General features: G+C 34.6%; 1 long non-coding RNA gene across 2 annotated transcripts in view; it reads right to left on the reverse strand.

Annotated features, from left to right (window-relative positions):
- Positions 1–13440: 13440 nt before the first annotated feature.
- The window catches only part of LOC141578361 (uncharacterized), an 809650-nt gene continuing 796803 nt past the window's right edge, over positions 13441–26287 (reverse strand). For both annotated transcript variants that reach the window (XR_012508646.1, XR_012508643.1), the window contains one exon: positions 13441–14883. This is a non-coding gene — a long non-coding RNA (uncharacterized LOC141578361). The remainder of the gene's footprint in view (positions 14884–26287) is intronic.

The raw sequence follows: 26287 nt of genomic DNA on the forward strand, positions 1-26287 counted from the left end.
TAGCTATATATTCTTCAAGGTAGAAAGTCATGATTACAGATAAAGAAAATAAACATTTTTTAAGTTTTTTCCCCAAGGACAAAGTTTTTGGAATTAAGCAGGGATGGGGAAAACTGATAGTTTGTTATCAAGGGCAGAGGTAAGAGGATGCAAAAACAAGGACAGTGAAATGGGTAGTAGAAGAGCAGATAGTTTAAAGAAAGAAAAGTAAAGGAAGTCAGCAAAAAGAAGTTAGATAAAAGTTCAAATCAGCTCTTAAATGCTCATTTCTATTGTTTTTTAACTCTTGCTAATGCTGGAATCTCAAAGTAAATTTTAGAGGAAAAATACCTTCTGAGGCTTAAATCACTTTTTTTCCCTTCAAATATATACTAAAAATATATAAATTAATTAGAATTAAAAAAAAGAAAATACATGAATAAATTACAAATCTGTTTTGCCACTCAAAAATTTTGGTTGGGAACAGTAGACCTGAAATTCTATGTTTTACTTATTCTTGTCAGTGGTGGCAAATACACAACAGAATTCTCTAGATACTTTTCCTGATACTAAACAAGGAAACAGAACAATATTCTCACAATGCCTACATACAAACACACAAATATTCTCACAGCTTTGGCAGTTAATGCATATCTAATTAGGAAGACTGAAATAACAAAATAAACACCTGTCAAATTGAGACTGTGCAATATTTTTAAAACATTTTGCATTATTCTAAAAGATGTCATAATATTTTCTAAATGGGTTTTAGCACTAGTGTGTCTAATATTTCCCAGAAAATAAATATCTAATTTCTGTAGACATCCTTGAATGTAAAATATCAAGGAATATTCAATTTAAGTGGTTATATTTCCCACTAAGTGACAGCCTATGTTATTGATCTAACTTAAGTTCCAGTTTGAAAGTTATTACCATTTTCACTCCAGGGCAAACCTTTGCGTTCCTATTTCAACAGTGAAAATTTTGACTTAGAATGTATTTTGTCTTTCATTGTCACACATGTAACTTAAATTGCTAAATTAATCAGATGTTTTTGAAATTCAGGAAATGCTGCACAATGAAGTACAATATTCTTTATGTATTTACAAAGATAGATTGGCAGATAGATATAAATATCTATACTTTAAAGAACATATATATATATATTTGTATAATAAATATGCAAATGTTTGAAAAGTGAAGGGGCTATGTAGCCTAAATGAGTCAGTAGCTCTAAAATTCAGTTTTTGAAAGGTATTTCTCTCATTTTAATCCTAAGAAAAGGTTAAATGCAACACTACATTTTAGCTAAAATTTTCATGGTACTCATCAGGAATCTTTGCACACCTGTTAACTGAGCCCATTCAGTTGATTTTACTTCTTTTTTTGTGTTTATGTCTCAAATTCTAAATGACAGGGCTATTTTTCTGGTCATCCAAAAGCATGTCTTCTCCCCTGGACACAGTGGTCTCACCTCGATGACCACAGCAGCTGCCCAGTAATGTGATCTCCACTCAGCTATTTTTTCCAGTTCACCGTGTCCAATTAACAGCACAGCAAGCATGCCAATTTTTATGCTAGCATAGTCTCCTAAAAATCCATTCCTTTTTTTATTATATAGAATTTGGAATCCAATTGCTTTAAATGTTTTTGTATCATCTTTGACAAAAATCACTGAGAGTGTTTCTGGGTATATACAAATCAACATGTCATCTTATTTTTAAAAAATAAAAGAATCTATATCCAGGAAAATATTGATTGACGTCTGCAGGTAACTTGAGAACTAATTGAATTATCATCAGAACCACAAAAATCTGTTAATATTTAGGTTCTGATCACTACCTAAGAATATTTTATCTTAATTCATTTTACAGTTGCCTTTTTGTTGTAACATAAAGATAAAGTTAAAAAAAGACATTTTTATTGTTTGCAATGCCATTCTGTCGAGTCACTCAACAAATATTTATTGATTTATCTCTATTCCCACTGAAAGACTGCTTTAGTTTCTGTGTCAGGTCTTATTTTGCTTATCTCCAGGCTGATGGATCTGCTTAAGGGAGAGCCAGGCTCATCTGCCAATCTCTGCCTTGACCTCAGAGAGATAATGGTTAAACTTTGATGAAAGACATAAATCTTCAGATTTAGGAAAACAATTCCTTACAATAGGATTAAAAATAAATAGATTCACCTGTAGTATAGTCCGTGGTTCTAACACAAAGTTAACATCTTATAATCAAATATGAAGGAAATACAAGTTTTAATGAATAGAAAATAATTAGACTTATAGCTTAATAATAAACATAATAGTAATTATAGTAATATAATAACAACAACAACCATAATAATTGCTAACAGCAAGAACATTAGAGTTCAGAAGATACTGGGTATATCCTAAAAGCACTGTGGAAAAATAACTATTAATCTAAAATTATATGTCACTAAATTATTATTCAAAAATAAGGATAAAGTTAAGGTATTTAAGTGAGTAAAACAGCAGGCAGATTAACAATTACAACTCACTAATGAAGCAATAATATAGAATATACTTTAGATGAGAAAGAGAACTTAGGAAAACTGTGATGTAGAATGGGATGTTGACCAAATAAATTGATAAAACATTTCATTAAATTTAAATAAGAATGTTTTGAATAATTCTATCATAATTATGACTACTTTTGGAGATAAAGAAGCAAAGTGAAATGAGAATATTGATAACATAAAAGCTAGGGTGACGATTGGAATTAAAACATTCTAAGACTTTTTGTTACCCTAGAGGAGGGTAGATACTAAGTATATATGTGTGTGTGTGTGTGTGTGTGTGTGTATACATATATATGTATATATATTATTTTTAATGAAGTATGCAAGTAAAAAATGTGACTATAACCACTAAACATCTTCAAGTAGAATTTTTAACTTCTAAACTAGAAGTAGGCCAAAAAGGATAGGAAAAAAGAGATAAAGAAAATGACTCATAAGAGTAAAGCACAACATAAGATGGTAGATTATGTAGACAAATTTAACAGTTATCATAGCAAACCACAGATCATTTACCACTTATACATCAAATCGAGAGAAAATAACTCACTTGTATGCAGTTTAAAATAGATACACCTGAAGTCCTATAAATCTAAAAGATTGATAAATGATTAGAACAAAAATCTAGCCTCTCTCTGTTCTCTTGACCTCACCTCTTGTGCTTCCTGCCCCCACCCTAGGCCCCAGCCACATGAAGCTCCTTTATTTTCCTCAAAGACAGCAGACCTTATCTTTGTAAAATCTTTTCATTTGCTGTCCTCTCTGCCTGAAATGTTCTTTCTCCAGAACCTTCTTAACATTGGGTATCAGTTCAAATACCACTTCCTCAGAGAGACCTTCCCTGATCTAACTGGAGTAGATTCCTTGGCATGAGGTACTCTTTATTTTCTTTGTAGAACTTACTATAATCTGTAGCTATCTTAAATATTAATTCATTTACTGGCTTATTGCTTTTTTCTTTCCAGTCATCTCCAGGATGAGACTCTGTCTTGTTCATTGCTGAATTCTCAGAAGCTTAAAAGCTCCTTTTTAAAAGCAATCACTAAACATTATAATATAATTAGTGACAATACTACATTCTCTTACATTAAATAATGACTCCTTTCCTTGAATCTAAGAGAGAAGTGCTGAGGGGATTGTTACCAGGAAAAGGAAAAGAAGAATTACCTTGGTTCTTAGTCACCTGAAAAAAAGATTTTTGGTGAGAGACAAAAAGCATAATATAAGCAAGATTTTTATTAGTAAAATGAAAAAAAGTAAAAGATAGTACACTCCCAAGAACTGGGAGCAGGCCAATCCAAGAGAGGAAAAATGGTGCCACTTCCTCCTGGTTTTATACCCTGGTTTTGTAATTGATTGATTGATTGATTGATTGACAACTCAAGTTCCCTGTGCTCTGGTTGATAGACAGCTCAGGTTCTTTGTGTTCTGGCTTGTTCCTTTCCCCTACCTCTCCCCCTGCCCAGTGCTAATTTCTGTCTGAACTACCTAACAGGATCACTCAAAGGGGGCATGCAAGAAGGGGCATTATTACCAGATAGACACATCTGCTCAAATATGGGATTTTTCTCCCAGCTTTATTGAAATACAATTAACATGGAACATGTAATTTTAAGGTGTACAATGTAATGATTTGATTCACATATATATTGCAAAATGATTACCCCAAGAAGGCTAGTTAACACCTTCATCACCTCATATAATTATTTGTGTGTGTGTGTGTGTGGTGATAACATTTCAGATCAACTCTCTTAGCAACTATCAAGTATATAACACAGTATTGTTAACTATAATTACTATACTGTAGATTAGATCCCCAAATTTATTCATCTTATAGCTAGGACTTCATACCCTTTGACCAACATATCCCCATTTCTCCCACCCCTCAGCCTCTAATAAGCACCATTCTACTCTCTATTTCTTTGAGTTTGGCTTTTTTAGATTCCACTTGTAAGTGAGAACATACACTATTTGTCTTTCTCTGTCTGGTGACTTATTTCACTTTGCATGGTGCCCTGAAGGTCCTTCCATGTTGTCAAAAAGGGCAAGATTTCCTTCTTTTTTTATGGCTGAATAATCTTCCATTATTTATATTTATATGTATATTTATATGTATGGTTAATCTTTTACAAATATAACAAATTCTGCCCCTCTGCCTTACTCGGTGTCTCCAGCTTTTCAGTAGACATGTCTTGGATGTAACTGTCTCTATTTTCCCTGTTTTCATTATTCTCTTCAACAGAGGAGCATAATTTGTTTCTGTGGTAAAATCTCATTTCTCATTTTAATCAGTTCTGTGATTACGTACAGTTGGTTAAATGTCCCATTCTTCTCAGGGAAAATAATACTATATTGAACACTTTCCTTTCCTTTAGAATGTAACATACACCCAATCCTATTTTTCTGACAATGATTAATAACAACTTTGTAGCATTTTGTTTGAAATACCCAGTCTGGAGGAAATCATTTTGAAATACTTAACTATTCAGGATGTAATTTTCTTTTCCAGTTCCTGTTCATGAAGTTTCACTTTCCAGATTTTCCCCTCAGTTACAATGCACAACTTTCTTCCTTTCTTCCTTTCTTCCTTTCTTCTTTCCTTCCTTCCTTTCTTTCTTTCCTTCCTTCTTTCCTTCCTTCTTTCTTTCCTTCTTTCCTTCTCTCTCTCTTTCTCTCTTTATTTCTTTCTTCTTTTTGAGGGGAGGTAATTGAGTTTATTTATTTTTGGAGGAGGTACTGAGGATTGAAACCAGGAACTCATGCATGCTAAGTACACACTCTACCATTTGAGCTATACCTGCCTCCCCTACAACTTTCTAGCTTGTTTACCCTTGTTCCCATTCTTCTATCATATACTTTCTGTTTTTGAGATAAGATCAGCTTAATCTTGTTTCTTCTCAATTTCAAGCTGATCAAAATCTGTTTTTCCTGTTATATCTTCATTTGTAATTAACATGCATAAGATGCAGAGACAGGAGAATTGATGACAATTGGAAAATTTTCTTTTCTCATAGAGGAAAACAACTAAAAGACCCTGTGTTCACATGGTATGTGGTTTATTTGAGTTAGTCAGGAGCAGTTCATGACATTTTAATATATTGTGCTAATGTCTTAAACTCTGATGTCAGAATACATGCTAGGTCAGTATTTGCATAAGGATATCTGAACTTTTCCAGACTATGCTTTTGTAAAATCATGTTTAGAAATATTAGGATCACAGTATGATAATTATGTCATCATTGCACTTTTCAATTGAATGTAGAATGCCTGCTTACACTCCCACATAGCTGTTCTTTACAGCAAAACAATACAGTTTAATGAATTTTAGTCCCAATTCACAGAAACACCAAATTATAATCAACTAAAATAATATAGAAAAATATAGCATTTTGAAAATAAAAATAGTTTTTAAACAACTGAGGAAATCTTCAGGCACAGTTACTAAATGAATGCCATGATAAGAAAGTTGGCATTTATCTCAGTTAGGCTACAGATCTCCCAAATACATTTTTTTTAAAGGTTAGTGACTGCCTTCTCTGGGTTAGGAGAAACAACGTATTCAAATATAATGAGAACACAATAAAAAAAAAAAAAACCTTAAATGTTATCTGAATAAAGGTTGGAAATGAGCAGATGATATAACTATTACTTACCAGGAAAACTTTCCATCAACAATATCACTATCTGAGTTGTCTGCTCATTACCTACTAAATAATATGAAGTTGAATGCCCAATAAGAAAGTAAGAAATAATGATCTCATGATGTTTAAATCACATAAACCAAACAGAACTTTATCTTCTGGGTTATGAGTCTTACTCTTTTACTATCATTGATCATTTCTCACACACCACTATGAGCTCTTAGAGTTTGTGCCATTAAGGTGATTTAAGTTAGGGAGTTCTTCAGTGAGAGAATACTTAAGCTATAACAAACCATGCTTTGTACAGTTTTTATACAAATATACAGAAAAGTGAATTATGAAGTGATAGCTGTGTCTCATGATTCTCTTAACTCATCTGTGAAGTCATGAGATCCGTTCCAACGATGCTTCCTTTTCTCCTCTTCTGTAATAATCTCTCTGCCAAACTTCATCCACAAAAAGGCTTAAATTACTGCCAATGTATCTATCTTGCTTGAACCCTCTTCTGGGTAATAGATTTCTTTTCTGATCACCTCTAGCCCCCTTTCTTTTTTTTACCTCCATAGTCAGTATACATCTCAAAATCATGAAGTCAACTTGACCTCATTTTTTTCTCTCCCTACACAACTTAAACCAGCTGCTGTTCCTCCCAGGTAACCATGTTTTAGTGAATGTCACCGATACACATCCAGTTACTAAGTTGTCAACCTGGAAGTTATTCTGACTCTCTCTTCTCCCTCATATCCAGTTAGTGACAAATTCTGTAGCTTTTCTCTCTTAAATATCTCCAAATCATCTCTCCTTTTTCTGATGTCCACCACCATTGCTTTGGTCCAGTTTTCTGTTCTCTATCACCTGCATTACTGCCATTGAAAGGACACGGAAACTGTGCCAGTTTTTTCAATTATATGTCAAATATTCATTGAGCACCCATACTGTTTCAGATTCTGAACAAAGTCTGAGAATAAAATGAGGAAACCAACTCTATACCTATTGTCAGTACTAGAGTTTTCTATGCGAAACTGACTAGGATTTACTGTCCATGCAGTATAAGCCAGGCACATTATTATTTAGTATCGCTAATCAGCACAATGATGTTATAAGATCACCATGATTATTAATCCCTTCCTAAGGGGAGATTAACTAATGTTCTCTGTTTCCAAGATAACATTCAAAATTTGTCTCCAACGCTTTTTCCTTTTGCATTACACCACTCAGTCTCAAGTCACAGTGTTTTCCAATGCCTTTGTACATTTGAATAAACCATTCAGGCAGCCTGGAATACTTTCATCACATTGGTCACCTGATGAACTATGATTTGTCCATCAAAGCTCAGTCTATGTGTTATGTGCTCCAATTAGCTTTTCAGGACTGCACCAGGAAAACCACATACATTCTTCTAAGGGTGCCCGAGCAACTTGAGCTTATACCTAAGGGAAAAAAAGTATCACAGTACCTTACAATTATGTTCTGTCTGTCTCACTTTCAATACTGTGTACTCTGGGAGGGCAGAGGCGTTTACTCAGTTGACTATCTGCTAGTATGGAAAAGACCCATAAGCAGTTATTTCAACAGAGACAAGAAAGCTGTTCTAAAATGTACATGATCTGCTTTTGGCCACTCCCTTGTGTCTTTCTGATCTCGTTTCCTGCCTCTTTCCTCAGCTTCCCCAATCCAGTCACACTGGCCTTCTTGCTCTTGTTCAGACATGCCAAGTTCACTGCCACCTCAGTCAGGGCAACTGAACTGGCTTTTCTCAATGCCTGGACTATCCCTTCCCTGTTTTTTGGCATGTTTTCTTTTATCATTCACTCAGATATATTCACATGCCACCTTATCAGAAAAAAACTTCCCTGAAGACTCTATATATTAAATCACACTCATGCCTGTCCCTTTCACCCTTCCCTGACTGTAATTTTATTCCTACAATTTATTATTATCTGATATGTGGCATACTTATTTTTGACTTATTCTCTGCCTTCTTAAATCGAATGTAACCCCTTGAGGCAGGGGCATTGCCTCTTTGGTGCACCTTTTATCTCCACAGTGTAGAATAGAGCCTGGCATATAGTAGGCCCTCAGTAGTATTTATTTAATGAATGTTGAATAAACATGCCTCCTAGCCAGCTTTCATGGATACTTCAGTATTTGGTCTCCCTGATTCATCCACCATGTGACAGGACTCCTCCAAGACATGTATACTCAGCTATGAGGTCCAGGAAAACTTCTCTACAAGACCAAACATGGGCTATGAGAACCAAGTTTTATTCCAAAAACCAACTCAGTGGGGATTTCAGAGGAGGTGAGACATTAATACAAGCCTTTGAGAAACAGCTGAAGGAGAGTAGGTCACACATCTCCCTTACAGTAACCAGGTATCACACCAGAAGTAGCACTAACTTGAGAGAAAGGAGATGTGGGGAAGGCTCTTAGGCCTTAACGCTACCCTCTGGTTCTTGCTAATCTCCTTAAAAAATATTGGCCTTAGACTATGATTCCAAAGCCCTTTAAAGCACAAACATTCTGGGATCCAAAACAGTGCTTTAAAAATATATGTATGTGACTAGAGCTTTGATAGCCTTTAACTGAAAAACAAAACAAAGCAAACAACAACAACAAAAATTTTGTAACTCTAAATGCTACAGCATTTATAATTTGCAGTCCCCAACTGATACAGTCATATACAGCCACTGTCCTTTTTTGTTCCATTTTAGCATGTGTCTTATTTACTTCATTAGATTGTAAACTTCAGATGGGAAAAATGTGTGGCTTAAACCTCCTTGCCAGATGCCTTTCACACCAACAAATACAGTGACACTGAACCTCATTTGCCTGCTCCTAGTTGCTTCCTAATTGTACTTCTGGGCAGAAGAGTTTAGGAATACAACATAGAGCTTACAATATATTTTAGTTCAGGAAAAGTCCATATGTTACTGCTATTTAAAAAAAAAATTATAGCAAAACTATTATTAGTTAATTCAGTCACCAGTCTTAACAATTATATGTAACTCTCTTATAACCCCATATCCTTCAGTCTTTTCTCAGAGTTGGTTGTAAAGAAGTTTTGGTGATCCATTATTTGTTTAAAATTATATTTCAGTTATATAATTATTCTGAGTGGACATAACTGTACATCACTTCATCAGTTTTCACAGAATAGTTAGCATTTTTGCTGATCTTTTCCAAGAAAAACAAACCATATTCTGGACTAGCCCCAAACAAATATCTTCTGGTACAAAATTTCTTCCTTTTGAACAGTGTCTCACCTCATCCTCATTCAGATGTAGACCTCTAATAATTGTAAGGGAGTGATCGTCAACACAGTTCCTCACATCTTGGACAATATTCTGCATTGATTACTACAATACAGATTGGTCATTAATAATAGATTTTCATAGTGCTTTTTCATCTGACTTTGTTGGAACAACAAAGAGATGACTTAACACTTGGCCAATACCATTTCATTCACCTTTCGACCATAAGCACTATGTAGATGAGATCGTTTCTCTTAGTTCTAAAATGCTGGGTGAGATAAAGGAAGGCTGATGGAGCTTCCTTGTAATAAAACAAATGCAACACATACATCCTGTATAATGGATACAAAGGATATAATGGATTGAAAGCAGAGATGAATAGCCAACATCCATCACTCTATCTCAAATGTATCTCATGGTATGATGCAGTGCCATGATGGAGAGACTTCAGTTCAGGAGAGAGAAATGGCAGGGAAGGCAGTGAAAGCACTGGCCTATTGTCCGTGATAACTTCCCCTTGAGTTGAGCAGCACTCACGTAAGGAGGCTTTCCTCTGAAACACAGCACCTTCTCTTTGCAGCCAGAGCTGGAGAGCACAGGTCATGCTGGGCTGAAAAGCATTCACACTGGTTGCTTTCTTCATATTCTTGAAAAGTGCTACTCGTTTTACTCCACAAGCGATGAATTGCCTTGACTTGATTTTTAAAGAAAAATGTGAGTAGCTAAAAATGCAGAAGTACTAAAAAAAAATTGAGTAAAACTGATTTGTCTTTTCTGATTTCAAAAGATCTTTTTACTTGGCATAAAAAAATGCCTTGGAAACCTATTTTGTTTGTGAAGGGTGGATGCAATTTTTAAATGTTTCGAAACAGCTGTTTCCATCTTCTTTGTTTAAAAAAAGAAAAAAAAAACTTAATCACTGAGGCCTGACATGACAGAAGAAAACCAGGCAGGAGCTATCATCACTCCTTATCTCTTCTTTGTGTCCTACGTGCACTGGGGGAGCTGGTAAAGGCTTGAAATAAAGGTCTAAGTTGCAAATAACATATGTAGATGGCCATCTCTAATTTCTTGTTCTCCACTACTCAGTTCCCTACAGTGGATCTGGAAGTTTACATTTTATGGACCCAGTTTTATGAACATTTAGGCAAATGTTAGGAGATCTGGAAATATGCCCTACATTTTGTAGTCCTGATGTTTATTCTTTGTATGATGTTGGATTATCTTTAGAAGATATTCTGTACCATAATGACTATTTTCTATCCACAATAAATATCAAAATTTAGTTACATGGAAAAATAGTATCACAATAACAACAAAATGTTCTATAAACAAGAGTGATATGTGAAGAGTGAAGCCACGATGCTGGTCCAACACAAGTGTAAGCAGGGAAGGGAATAGATTGAATGTGGAGAATTTTAAAACAATAAGATGACTGACTAAAAGCAGCATTTTTAAATTATTGTCATTCATGAACAATTTAAACAATATTAATGATAAAATCCTTGTCTTTCCAGAGCTTTGTAGTTTATAGTGATCTAAGTTCTAAACAATTTCCCACAGACAGAATAGACTGCTCCCACTGCCCCACCCACTCCTGAGAAGATTCCACTAAAACACTAAATAAAGGAGTAGGTTGTTAAGGTTACTCTTGCTTTTCAAGTTATAAACTTTGAGTTATCGAAGTCAGTGCTTTTCAAACTTTAATGTGCATATAAGCACCTGTGGTTTTGATATGCTATTTCTGATTTAGTTGGACTGGGTAGGCAGGAACAAGATTCTGCGTTTCTAACAAGCTTGCTGCTGATGCTGCTGCTGCTGGTCCACGGACCACAGTTTGAGTAGTCAGGGTCTGGAAGACGTTCACTAGGAACATTAGTGGAGTAGCCATTTAAAACTTTCAAAAAGCAATGAAAAAAAACCGGGTACCAATATTCTCACAGCTCCTTAACTTTCTGAATGGAAATGTCTGTTATCTTATTGCTAGTTCTTTCAAAACCAGCATGCTAATCTAATATTTTGCACTTGACTGCATTGATATATGAGATTTTTCTTTTGTTCCCAGTTTTATATATGTGTATCTATCTATATATATATATAAAGAGAAACAGAGACAGAGACAAAGAGAGACAGAGAGAGATTTAAGATTTACTTACTTAGCAAATTCCAAGTGTACAATACCATATTTTAATTGTAGTCACCATGTTGTATATTAGATTCTCAGAACGTATTCATGTTATTACTGAGAGTATAGACTCTTTGACCAACTCCCCATTTCCCCCATCTTCCAGACTGTTAACCACCAGTCTACTCTATTTCTATGAGCTCCTTTTTTAGGTTCCACATATAAATAAATTCATAAAGTATTTGGCTTAGTCTGGTTTATTTCACTTAGCATAGTGCCTTCAGGGTCCATCCATGTTGTCACAAATGGCAGAATTCCCTTCCTTTTCATGGTGGCAGAATAATATTTCAGTATATATATGTATACATGCCACATTTTCTTTATTCATTTATCCATCAATGGACAAATGGACACTTAGATTCTTAGGTTGTTTCTATACTTTAGCTATTGTGAATAATACTGCAATGAACATGGGAATACAAATGTCTCTTTGAACTACTGTTTCTATTTCCTTCAGATGTATAATGACAAGTAAGAGTGCTGGATCATATTTATAGTTCTCTTTATAGTTTTTAAGGAACTTCCATGTTGTTTTCCACGATGGCTGTACCAATTTACCTTCCCATCAACACTGGACAAAAGTTCCCTTTTCTCCACATCCTCACCAACACTTGTTATCTTTTTTTTTTGGTAAAGGTAATTCTTAGGTGATATCTAATTGTGGTTTTAGTTTGCATTTCCCTAATGATTAGTGATGTTGAGCATCTTTTCATGTGCCTGTTGACCATCTGGATGTCTTCTTGGAGAAATGTCTCTTCAGATTCTCTGCCCATTTTTTAATAAGAGTTGTTTGTTTTTTGCTATTGAGTTGTATGAGTTCCTCATATATTTTAGATATTAATCCCTTACCAGATACATGGTTTGCAAATATTTTTTTCCCATTCCCAAGGTGTTAGTAAGAAAATAATAAGGCAGAGAAATACATTTACAGTACTGTACTGTGTTTATCCATACCATAAGTTTATGTCATCTGTTTATAAGATGAATCATCTGTTAGTACATATATCAATATTGTCTTATGTGATAGAAAACACTGCACATGTTATACATATTACTGACACTAGATATCAAAAATGGAAAGATAATATGAAAAATAAATTAATATTTATTCACAGATATTACAGTTCATGCATTGATAACAAAGAAGTAGCAATGATCGCTTTATAGTAGCCTAGCATAATCAATAGGATTGTTTCATGGTAGCCTAGCCTATACACTAATGAATGAATCATTATAAAATTTTTATGGTATACAGTATTACAGTCGTATTTATAATACAGAATTGGAAACATTGTTGCATTAAAAAAAACTTAACCTACAATGATAGGCTGATACATACTTTCTACATTGATGAGAGAGAGGCATACAGTACAGTAGTGTAACTCTTTGAAAGCAAGGCTAGAAAACTAAGAAAACTAACACGTTATTAATCTTATATTAAATGTCACTCACTCGCCTTGTGCCTATGTAAGGATAGGCTATCCACCTCAATAAAAGTCTCGCACAAGATGTTTTACACATATATTTTTGTATAGTTATTGAAAAAAATCCATGAATAAGTGGACTTGCACAGTTTAAATCTATGTTGTTTAACTTACAGGGTCAACTATAAATAGTGACATGATCGAATACATATTTGAGCAGGGTCACCCAGGCTGCTCTTTAGGTTGGATTGTTGGGGAGTAGGGAATTCCAGGAAGATGTCATTACAATATTCCAGGCAAAAGAGACCTCTTAAGAGGGTTCTGCTATTGTTGCTATCCTGAGAATGTTTCCTTTGTTATTAATTTTTCCAACAGCAAAGAGAATATTTGCAAGCTCTACATTTTTTTTTTTTTTGGGGGGTCATCCCAAGCAAGAGATATAATTGGATGACAGATCTTCACATGTCTCACCTCTGTCAATGAGGAAAAGAAAATTAAACTTAGGAATCTTTCTCCAATGAAGGAAACTATGTATTGGTGCTATTAAAAGAGTAGCACTCTATTAAATATGCAACTTTTGACAAGTAACATTTGCAACAAATAATGAATGTTTCTGACACATTAATTATGAAAAACTATTGAGTATTCTTCTGTAGGATTTAAAAACTATTTATATAGCAAAAATATACAAAAATAAAATTTGAAGTCAGGTTTATAATCTTTAACTCTGTTGTAATATGGAAGCCAAGGCTCCTCTTTGTACCTTAGCCTGGTCTGCCACACAGAGAAAAACGATACATGGGCTATCTGTACTTTTGCACAAAGATGTAGTATTAACAAAAATAAAATATATGCAGATTTACTTTAGGAAGTTGATAGAAGAATTTACATGTAAAATGTTGATAAAATATATGACTAATAAATCAATCTAAGTTACCATTCATTTTTCCACTTAGTGTATTTTTCAACCATAATGGAGAATCTGCTGTATGCTAGCCATTGCATTGTGTATATGCAAATAAAAATGAATAATTTATCCAAAGAACTAGTTGGCAAAGATAGCAAACAGAGATTCATAATACAGCAATAATAGCAATAGTAATATTAAGCCTGGGGTGCTGATAGATCATGTGGTAACAGTACCTAATCTAAGTGCAGTATTAAGAAAGACTTCTCTGACTTGAAAAATATAGGATCTAGTCTGAGCAATAAATAAGGACAGAGTATAAGAAAGTGATAACCAGGGCATTCTAGGCTGATCAAGCAACAAGTATAATGCATAAAATCACGTGAGGTCAGGGAAGCACACTAAAGTATAGGGTGGAGGAGCATTTTGATGAGTATAGAGCTGGAGACATAGGCAAAGGTAGTTTCAGTAGTCTTATGTGTCATCATGAGAGGCTTGAGCTTCCTACTGGAAATAATCAAGAAACATTGGTGATGTGAGTGTGTATCGGGCGGTGTGTGAGATTACCTGTGGGGATACCAGGAAGCTCTGTAAGAAACTGAAACAAATAATAGTGGTAGTTTGAACTGAAGCATTATCATGCGGATAAAGAGCAATACTGAATTCATGAGGTAGCAAAAGTGACAGAATTTGGGGATTAGATGTAAAGGAGAAGAAATGGCACATAGAAATATTTTTGTCTGCAAATAACAGAAAATACAACTCACAGTTTAAAGAAATAAGGGTTTCTTCTCCACACGTGATATGCCTGGCAGTAAGGTTTGCAGAAGCTCAGCTGTCATTAGGGACCCAGTTGTCCCTAGTCTTCTGCTCCATGACCCTTGACATGCTTCCTTTTTGCTCTTGCATGTGGCCTCATAGTCGTATGCCTACTCTGTCCTAGGCTCACATCAACCTTGCAGGCAGGAAAAAAGGAGGAGGAAGAAAGGTTGCATTATGGAAATCATTTTGTATTTCATTGGCCAGAACTGTGTCACATGATCAATCAATATTGAAAGGGAGGCTGAGAAATCAAGCATTTTTAAGTTTGTGTAGCCTTTAGAAAAGAGACAGATAAAAGAGGAGAGAACTAGATAGGTGATGGGATTTATCAACCTATGATATCTGCCTCAGAGACAAACAGGAAAGTGGATAATCCCTAAAATGGAAGCCTTCAACAGCTGAGAAGAGGTAGGTGAAACATAGGCAGAGTAATTAGTCTTATAAAATGGCCATGTCCTCCATCAGTGTAAAAAATAGCAGGTATGTGTGTGGATATATTCTAAAACAATTAAAGAAACCTAACAACACATTACAATCTCTAACTACACTGAGTATCTACAACATTTTATTGATTATTACATATAGATAATCCTAATATATAGCATTTGGTTTCCGTAAAATCGACTGTATGCAAATTGTTGCATAAACACATAGAGTGAATTTAGAAATGTGGGAAAATTTTGCAGTATGTAAGGAAAACAAAATCACGAAAGAGTACAAGCTGAAAGCAATATGAATCATGTCCCCTGGTGATGTGTAACACAGTGGCTCTGAGCACAACACACACAAAGGCTCCCCATTAGAAAAAGACTCTTGTTTTTAATTTTAAGAATTTCTGTTTCCTATTGGTTCAGCTCATGTCATTTTGGTATTATTTGTGTCATCCTTTCTTTTACTGCATAATAATTTGAACTAGAAAGAAAAGATTAGAAATCTGTTCAAACACAGAAAAGAAAGCATAGTCATGTTTGTGGATAGCCATGGGTTATTTTAAAGATTTAGACCATGTGCCAATTTTTGTAGTGCAAGAATACAGAGATGTTGCTAGTGCTACTGTTGAAGGGAGGTTTGTTTCTGAAGTTTACAACTATGAAAATGTCTTCCAGTCATTTTTCATATGTAACAAATTATTGCTTCCCTTGGCAGTCCTCAAGGAATATTTAAGGAAGTGGATTATATTTGGGGCTACAAAGAAACTTTAAAAATTTAAAAAACCCAAAAATGAATAAGACATAGTCTCTATATAATGGATTTTTTAAAAATGCATACAAAAGTTGAACTGAACGGATAGATGTTTAGGGAGAGGAATGACCAAACAGGTCTCTCATCTTGCATGCTGAAACAAGAGAACACCAGCATTCCCTTTCTGAGACAGAAGGAAAGGAATGCTTGTATTCTAGACATGGATCAAAACACTGGGTGAGTTAAAGTCAGTCCTTTCCTTATTTTAGTATTACCTGCCTTGTTCTACTTGTAGGACTTCAAGTGTGTAGTAGGTATTCCAAATATGATTTTCATTGCATGATAATCAACAGTGTAATGAATGGAAATTGTACATAGACTTTGCCACAGGGCCTTTAATTTTTATTTAACACTTTTTTTTAATGCCTCCACATTTGGGTTTTTATATATCTTCATGAAATTTTTAGCATTCAGTTTGGATTCTATGGGGACAGATGCTCTAATTTTGATACAAATATCCATCTAATAAGTGAAATACATTGTTGGCTAAGCGAATTAAATAAATGCAGGAACATTTCTTATGATTTCCTTAGTAGAAACCAGGTCATACATTACAAACTTCTCTCTTAAAATTTTAGAGAAAAATATCTAAGCATGTTGTGTATTTCTGTTGATATTAATACACAATATTTTTAGAATTATTTTCCCTAAAATATTAAGGGAGAGGGCTAGACTGTATATCTATGGTTAACACGAAGGAGAGCATAAGAAATATTCCTTCATCTGTTTAACTTGCTTAGCCAACAATGTGTTTCTCTCATTGCACAGACATTTGTATCAAAATTAGAGCATCTGTTCTAACAGAGTGGAATTTTGGGGGCAGTCAGTGCTTAAGTAATTGTGTTTAACTGATAGCATTTATACTTTGTAAATAAATGAATAATAACATTATCACCAAATAAAACACTCTGAAAACCAAATTATTATAGAAACATTTCTACATGAATATACTTAATATTTTGGCCCATGAAATTACTAACCATTAATTATTATCCTGGAATCATAGAAACATTTGCAAGCAAGATAGTAAATGATATTAAAATCTGATTATAGATTTGTAATTATACTGATGGTTTGGAAGATTTCTTTGTTTAATTTAGAGTAATTGAAAAATAAATGTGGTTGATTACCAATTTTGTATCAAGTCCATTCCTGAAGTTCTGTTCTTTTTTCAAAATATCTTGTATTTTAAAAATCTGCTTCTTATTCTCCATTTCCCCTGCAACAACTCTCATTCTGGTTCTGATTACATTTTATCCAGACATTTGTCATAACTTCTGAGCCTTCATCTCAATTCTCAATTACCTCCACTTTGCACACAGTCAATAGATTCACTTTTCTAAAATCATTTTGATAATAGCCTACTCAAAAGCCTACAGTAACTCTCCTTTCTCTTAATATAAATTTAATTTCTTGTCCTGACAGTATTTCTCTCTCTGTCTTTGGTTGATCTGTGCTGATAGAGTAGTTAACTTAATCTCCTTGTAATATAAATAACTCCCATTTTTCCCAATGAATTAATAAAATCAATCCTCTTATTCTTCCCCTCTCCACTTGCTGTCACCTCTCAGTACTTCCTCCACTTTCCCCAATGGATGTTAAACATCACTACCTGATTTAATTCCCTAAAAATAAATCTTTCCATTTTCTCTCTTTCAGTTTCCCATTTGACTCAGTTATTTCACTTCTTGCATCAGATTTTCCCCACTACTTATTTATATGTGAGCTGCTCCGTGTCTTCCAAAATGTATCTATTGGTTTTATTGCCAAGAGATATAACTTTAGTGCCTATTATCATATACCATATTAAATTATGATTAATTGTATAGTTTTATTTTCTCCGTAAGCAGAATAAATTCTTAGCAGACAAGGACCATAGGTTATTTTGTTTATATCTTCCAATGTTGAGCATGGGACCCTGTGTATAGTTTTCTCAATAAATGTATACTACATGAAATTATGCATTAATGTGCTCTTAAATTGTATTTTATAAATAAATAATTACTAGAAAAAACAGTAGTGAAAATATTTAAAGAGGAAGAGAGCTTTAACAACATTGCACATTAAAGAAAACATATTCTTGAACAATTTTCCAACTATTGCTTCTGGATTTGTTAGCATAATGTTAGCTGCCAAAACAAACTCCCAAATTTCAGAGTTCTAACACAATACAATTTTAGTTTTTGTTCACATTACATTCCAATGCAGTGTTGCTCAGAACTGGAGTGGGAAAGAGCTTTGCTTCATGCAGATTTTTAGTGACCCAGAGTGGTAGATATTGCCATTTTCAACACAATATTTCTAAAGTTTCTTTGGGAATTGACTTGTGGCTGGTGAAAGAGGTAAGAGATTAAAAGATCAAAACTTAGAGGAGATTTTTATGGGTCAAGCCTGTGTGCAGAAATTCTGCTCACATTTCATTGCCCCAGTTTCAGTCACATGGCTACCCCTAACTGCAGTGGGGTCTGGGAAATGTAGTCCCTTTCTGGGGATTCACCTCCAGAAAGAGGTCTGCGCTTAAGTAACAGGGAACCTGGATTTTTGATAGGTAACTCTTTTCTCTGCTACAGCATCCATCCAGAATTTATATTAAAATATAAATATCTGGGAATAATTAGCTCTTCCAAGATTAGGAATTAAGACAGGGGCATTCTGTTTTTGTTGTTACAAAACAACAAAAACAAACAGAATTTTTTCAGCACTTTCTCAAGCTACTACTTCATTATAAACCTTTGAATTGTGAGAAATGCTTTAAAATCTTTAATGTGACATAAAGCATGCAATTAAAAGTATCTTTAACCTGTTCCACAAATTTAAAATAGGATAGAGCAGTTCTGTGGACTTTGTTAAAATAGATTTTTTAAAACATTTTTTTATTGAGTTATAGTCATTTTACAATGTTGTGTCAAGTTCCAGTGTAGAGCACAATTTTTCAGTTATACATGAACATAGATTTATTATTAAGTATATTTAGTCATTAAAGGGTATAAAATGCATAAACCCCCTCTAGGGTTTAGCTCAGATCTCTAGGAATCAGGCTGAATGTGCTGTATATAGTCATCTCTTTTCTATACTTGGTGGGGTCTCATTCCTAACCCCTCAGGAAATTACTTTTCTTTCTTTTTTCTTTAATTGAAGTATAGTCAGTTTATAATGTTGTGTCAATTTCCAGTGTACAGCATAATGTTTCCGTCATCATATACATACATATATTCATTTTCATATTCTTTTTCATTATAGGTTACTACAAGATATTCAGTATAGTTCCCTGTGCTATACAATAGAAATTTGTTTGTCTATTTTATATATAGTAGTGCGCATCTGCAAATCTCGAACTCCCAATTTATCTCTTTCCATCTCCTTTCCTCCTTGGTAACCATAAGTTTGTTTTCTATGTCTGTGAGTCTGTTTCTATTTTGTAAAGAAGTTCATTTCTGCTTTTTTTTAGATTCCACATATGAGCGATATTATATGGTATTTTTCTTTCTCTTTCTAGCTTATTTCACTTAGAATTATGATCTCCATCCATGTTGCTGCAAATGGCATTACTTTATTCTTTTTATGGCTGAGTAGTATTCCATTGTATAAATATACTACAAATTCTTTATCCGGTCATCTGTCAGTGGACATTTAGGTTGTTTCCATGTCTTGGCTATTGTAAATATTGCTGCTATGAACACTGGGGTGCATGCATCTTTTTGAATTAGAGTTCCCTCCCAGGAGTAGGATTGCTGGATCATATGGTAAGTCTATTTTTAGTTTTATGAGGACTCTCTGTACTGTTTTCCATAATGGCTGCACCAAACTACATCGCCACCAACAGTGTAGGAGGGTTCCCTTTTCTCCATACCCTCTACAACATTTATTATTTGTGGACTTTTTAATGATGGCCATTCTGACTGGTGTGAAGTGATACCTCATTATAGTTTTGATTTGCAAGGAAATTTCTTAATAAAATATGCTAAACTTAAATAGTACTTGGTTTCTTTAGAAAAAGATTTGCAAGGTCAAATGGAACTAACACCTGAGACATGCTTAATCTGATTTTATAAATGTGATTTGATATATTTGGCAAATAAAGTGAGATAAGTTTTTTTATTAGGCTTTTGACTAATCAAAGCTCACCAAGCACATAGCCTCATTCAACAACAAAGGAAACCTCCTATTTAATATACAACACTGTCATCAACACACACTTAGATATAAGTGATGAACACTAAAGTCTTGGTATATACACGTGATAATAAACAGAAGTGTACCCTACACAAATCTTTCAAATAACAGAGATGCTCAAATCTTAGGGTGAGACTTTTTGTGAAGAAGTCTAAATTAAACTGAAGAAGATTAGGTAAGGTAGATTTAACTGGAGTTAGTCTATAGTCAGAAGGAAAAAGAATAATAGTTAAGATTCTTTCAGATAATGCTATACACAAATTCCTTGTATAAAATTAAATGCTGACACATAACAAGCCGAAAATTTGAATAGATTTATTGTTAATTTCAGAGCTGAATAATAGCAATTTTACTTCTTCTCATCTTTACATATGAAAATACAAAAATCTATTTGCATTCACAGCACCATAGCATCAGGTATGTTGTTCAAATCCTGGCTCTACAAATTACAGATTGTATGTTTTTATGCTGTTTACCTAAAGCTTTCTGTGCCTCAGTTTCCTAGTCTAGAAAATAAGAATAACGTTTATACTACATTATAGGTTTACTATGTGAATGCAATGAATTCAAATACATAGATTGTTTTGACTTGTTAATATTAACTGACACTGGTACTACAGTAAATTTTCCATTATGTAGAACAAACTTTATTACAATTTCCTGGACAGGGAACTACCATTCCCTTTTTTGGCAAGGATTTAAATTCCTTTATTTTTTCTTTAATTTACAGGTGCTGACCCCTGACAGTGATGTAAATAATTTGGCACACACCCAATTACATTGCTGTCTCCATCACTATTGCCAAGTCCCTTTCCTTGAAATGTGTAATCAGATAAAATATTCTAGTCTATGTCTGAAATGGTATTTGGAAAGGAGGTTAAAAAAATAGTTAATGGAGTAACCTTTTGCCTTGTATACTGATTAAGTACAGTCAGGCTTGTTGAGAGAATAGACTGAAATAGTTATTCAGGGAGAAGAGCCTTGAAGAGCAAGGGAAGACATCCCCTGAATTTTTAAGAGTGTTAACATCCTGGTTCTTGGTTTACATGTGAAGTTGATTTGTATTTTTTTTCCTCCACATAATATGACTTGAAGAATCAGTTCTTGTAATTTGCAGGATAAGAGCTCTAACTGTGCTACATCATCCAGTGAGAGTGGGAAAATGAGTTAAATAAAGGTATAAATGTTCTTTCCTGTGGATTTAATAATCTATTTTAGAAATCTCAAAAAAGGGGTTAGACTTGTTGTTTATCCCAAACATAATTGTCCATGGAATTTTATTTCTCCCTTCAATGAACAGCTCCAAAGGAAAAATGGTCCTTGGAATGACCGAAGCTAGCATCACTATATAGAGAATATATTTGTGACATTTCTCTTTGACATAACTCAGAGAGCTATGTTACAGTGCCGGACAGGCCAAGCCTTAGAATTTCCTCCATGCCTTCTGGGAAGATCTGACTCCAATCGATCCTCTGATGCTTAGGCAATAATGTGTTGTGCCTCGAGACTCTGACACGAGGGCTGTCAAATCATAGACAGGATAGTGATGCACTGCCTGGCCAGCCATAAGAAACAGATGTTTAGAAATGGTAACCACTCCGTCTGAAATTTGAGCTATAAAGTACCACTGACTTTTTGTAGGCTAAGAGATTCGAAGCTGAGGATGCCTTGGGAAAGAGTTGCTACCCTTGGAATCGTTACATGTCAATGGCTGCAACCACTGGCTTTTCTGCTCAATCCCTCTCCCCTGTAATTGCCTACCCCTCCTCAGTGGTGACTTTCTAGCAGCCATGCCTCACTCAGAAGCCCTGCTCTGTGGCCATATTTGCAGTTGGACACGTTCTCCCAAGATAGAATTAGAACTAAGAGAAAGGCAAGTTCTTACTATTGGACGCTGAATGTGGGCTTAGAAATTCTGGGTGGACATATTACATCATGCAAACTAGGAAACAGAGAACATTGGTCTATAGAGGGAAAATGAATAAAAGAAATGTAATATGAAGCAGAGATGAATGTTGAAAGCATAATATTCCTGTTTCCCTTCCTAAAAAGAAAGACCCTGCCCTTGGTGTCTCACTGTGCATAACTTTAATATCCTTTCTCCCCTTAAAATTAAGCTGTCTTTAGTTGGCTCTTACATATGATCAAGAATCTTAATTAGAAATCACATTTTGTGGGGAACAGAGACCATAAGTAAGAGAAGAAAATAGGAGATAAAGACCAGAAAGAGATGGAAAATTATCAGTAGTTAGAAGAGAATGTAGAGTTTGTGCCCAAAAGCAAGAATACTATGATAATTGAGCCAGGGAGGAAGATAGAACGGTGCTCAGAGCTGCCGCATTCCATCTGATTTTCCTATAGCAATTCTGGTCCACAGGTTTTCTTAAACTGCTTGCCATGCTTTTCTTGAGGTAATTTTAGGAGGGAACTGTTTTATGCAATACAGAGCGACTCATTAAAAAGTTATCAACCACAAGGCATTTAAAGAGGAGGAGAGCTTGCTCAAGTGCATTGATGTCCTTACAGTTGCTTGAGTGGGTCAGTCACATTGGATATAGGAGCCACAACAGCATGCATACCTGATTAGCAATCTCCAAGTAAATAGTAAGCTCATTCTCTGGGCAAAGCATGTTACAGAATGTGGAGACATTCTTACAAGAAGAAACGTTTTCAGATAAAGATAAAAGACACATAAAATGTGTTGTTTCAAAACTTCCTTCACTTGAGATTAATTTTGAGTATTTGCTTCCAAATTTCTGCCTAGTAAATGTGTGAGTAATATTGTCAACTTTCTTTTGATGTTAGAAAAGAATACAGAATGGAATTTTTCAAAGAAATTTGAATTCCCTCACGAAGAGTCTATATTAGTAGATGAGTAAAAAATAGGAATTTTGAATTAGATGTCTTTTTATCCCATGTAAATTTAGCATTTTAAAATGTCAGTTATCTGGTAAAAGTATAATGTTTTTGTATCTGAGGGCACAGATAATTGTATCTAATTGTATTAAAACACAAAGCTAATTAGATTTCTAATTGTTGCAGTATCTATTGCTTTTCCTCTGTTTTTACCCCTTTATTATATTTTCCTAAGGAGGAAACCACTTATGGTGGAGCTGCTTGAAATAATAGGTATCCATTTAGGCTGGACTCATCTTTGTTAAAATTTTATACAGAACTTTTAAACTTATTTTATTGAAGCATAATACACAACACACAATTTTCAGTGTATAGCTCAATGGATTTTTACAAATTGAGCATTCATGTAACCACAACCTAGATCAAAGATAGAACAGCACCCCCCCACCCTCTTATTGTCCTCTTTAAGACACAATTGACTCCACTCTCAAGGGTGAAGAAGTGTCCTGACTAAACACCATAGGTTAGTTTGATCTGGTTTGTAGTTATAAAAATGCAACCATACAGTACAGTATGTACTTCTTAGTGTCTGGGATTTTTCCCTCAATATTATGTTTATTAGTGTCATCCACTTTCCTGTGTCTAGTTGTAGCTTGTTTATTCTCAAGAAGCTACTCAAGAAGCAACCACTGTCCATCATGTGAATATTCCACAATTTATTTACCCATCTACTGACAGTGGGTGTCTCTTTTACCCAGGTTTTAAACCTATGTGGCTGTGCATGCATTTTCATTATTTTCACATAAGCCAGAGTCTCATGTTTCAGTTCTAGCTAGATGTTTTCAAATTTTCTGTGTCACTAAACAATTATGTAACACCTTGTAGGATACTACTCAGATCTGGTACAGATAGATATATCAATGCACATAGTTCAGAATCAACCACCTCGCTATGGCTGTCTCTTCAAACCGTTTGTTTCTTAAAAATTTTTTTTTTAAAAACTCTCTTCTAGAATTAGAAGTTTGATCTGAAAATTGTTGGTTTTGCATTTGAATAATGCTGGTGTACATTTTTTTTTAATTTAGAGATTTGCATTTTCTTCTCTTTCAAAGAACAGTTCTTCTCGCTTTGTGGGGTTAAACATTTGATCCATCTCAAGTTTATGTACCTTGGTGTGTTTCCTTAGCAGTGAAGTCATCTCCTCATTACCTCTCTGTCTCCATGGGCTGCCCTCCTACTCCAGTGCTCACCACTGGCAACAGAGTATGGACACTCTTTCAATTGTTGCCACCTCTGCCCTGGAATTTGTCAGAAGAAAATTTGGTTAAGGTCCCCTTTCCCTGCTACACTATTTCTTCAGGCAACTCCACCAACAAATGAAGTTCGCCCATGATAACTAGTAAGGCAATTTCAGAGAGAAATTACTATGTGCAATGGAGGTTTATAATTTGAAGAGGAAAGACTGGGTACAAAGTAATTAGGAAAGTAAGGTCTAAAATGCTTGGGTTCAAAACCACACTCAGCCTTGGGTAAGTAATTTTACCTCTCTGTGCCTCAGATTCATTCAGACTGCAATTCCAGTTTACAGAGATGGCAACTGAAGATTAATCCTTCATCTCAAGAGGTTTCTTTCCCAGGTGCCTCTGCTCTTGATATGATATGTCAGCTCTTAGTTTCCTGTTTTCTTTCTTGTGGAAATCTCCTTTCTTCATCAGTTCCTTTCGTGAAAAATATTTACTCTTCCTAACCAAATGGAAAAACAATACCACTATCAACCAAACACAACCTTGCCCAGAAAGAGGGACTCATTTACTGGATCCATTTGACCTTCCCTGGTATTTTGTGATTCATCTAGTCTGAAGGAGTTACTTTTAAAAATTACCTGGAGAGCCAGTGGTGAGTACCAGGGAAGGGAGTATGGCACCCAGGTTTCAGAGGCTGGCTGTTTGGTCAAAGGCAGCTGTGACATCTTGTTTGACTTCATTATTGTTAGTACCATCAGTATATACTTCAGGCAAATTGATTCTTTAGCTGGTTGTTGTTCTGTTCAATTAAGCATGTGCAGCCCCCAAACAAGTATTATTTTGGGGATAGTTGTATAAATTTAAATCCATTTAGGGAAGGAAATATTTCTCTTTTAACAAGGTGATGTATACTTTCCAATGAACTAAGTAATTCTGACTTATTGGGGAAAAAAGTAGTATTTTCTGTTTTACTTAAGGTACAAGTATGTACCAAAATAATAAAAGCACCTAATTATGCCTCCTTTTGTTTCCTCAGGAAGAGCTTTAGACTCTTATTTTTAAAGCTCTGCAATCTTCTTTGTTTACCAATTCTTCTCAGTGCATTTTAAACTATATTCATACTATTATTAATCTCGTATATGATCTAGTATTTCAAATGTTTATGCCTTAAATATGCCTAGAATTTAGAAGTTGTGCATATATCATGCAATTTTTTAATCTCCTAGTACCATATACAATGTAGGTGCTTGATTCCTATTGGCTGATGGACCTTTAAAATGTATATTCAGTTTACTTTTTGCACCAATTCAGTGATGCCCTGCACCAAAATATACAAATCTCTTAATTTGCATGACTTTTAAAAATACTAAAGGATCAATAATCAAGCTATTTCTAAAGTGATACAAAATGGTAAGTATACAACTTGTAAATCTTTTTGTTCTTTTTGGTGATTATTAGATGGAACCATATCCAGGCAAATGATCTCTTCTCATGCACATTGTAGTTTCCCCTCTGCATCAGGAAGTAAAAATATTCCCACAGAACATCCTAAAAATCAAACACTTCTTTTCTAAACATCTAATCCGAGCTCACCATTGTGGTGGTTGCAGGGGTATAGAAAGATTAAACTGCTAGCTTCCTGATTTCAATAACATGGGATATGACTAGAGGACAAATAATCAGTTTAATTATTTAAGTGAATTTTCATGATGTCGGCCTGGTCAGTAGAACACCTGTATTTGTTAGAGGAGTAGAGAAGTCTTACAATTGTAGGTGAAGCTTTAACTAAGAACTGAGGGATGAGAGAGAGTGATTTGGCTAGTGAATTGGTGGGAGAATGCATTGCGGGCAGAAGAAAAAGAATATTGAAACTCACACAGGCATGAGACAACATGGTGTCCCTAAGGGACTATATGAAATTCATTAGCACTAGACATTACTAATCAAGATGCAATTCTATGATGCTTGTTATATGGTTTCTTGGGTTTATAAACTCAAAGAATAAATTCCAGTGAGCGTGTG

This window comes from Camelus bactrianus, chromosome 8, assembly GCF_048773025.1.
Source record: "Camelus bactrianus isolate YW-2024 breed Bactrian camel chromosome 8, ASM4877302v1, whole genome shotgun sequence".
Taxonomy (NCBI): domain Eukaryota; kingdom Metazoa; phylum Chordata; class Mammalia; order Artiodactyla; family Camelidae; genus Camelus; species Camelus bactrianus.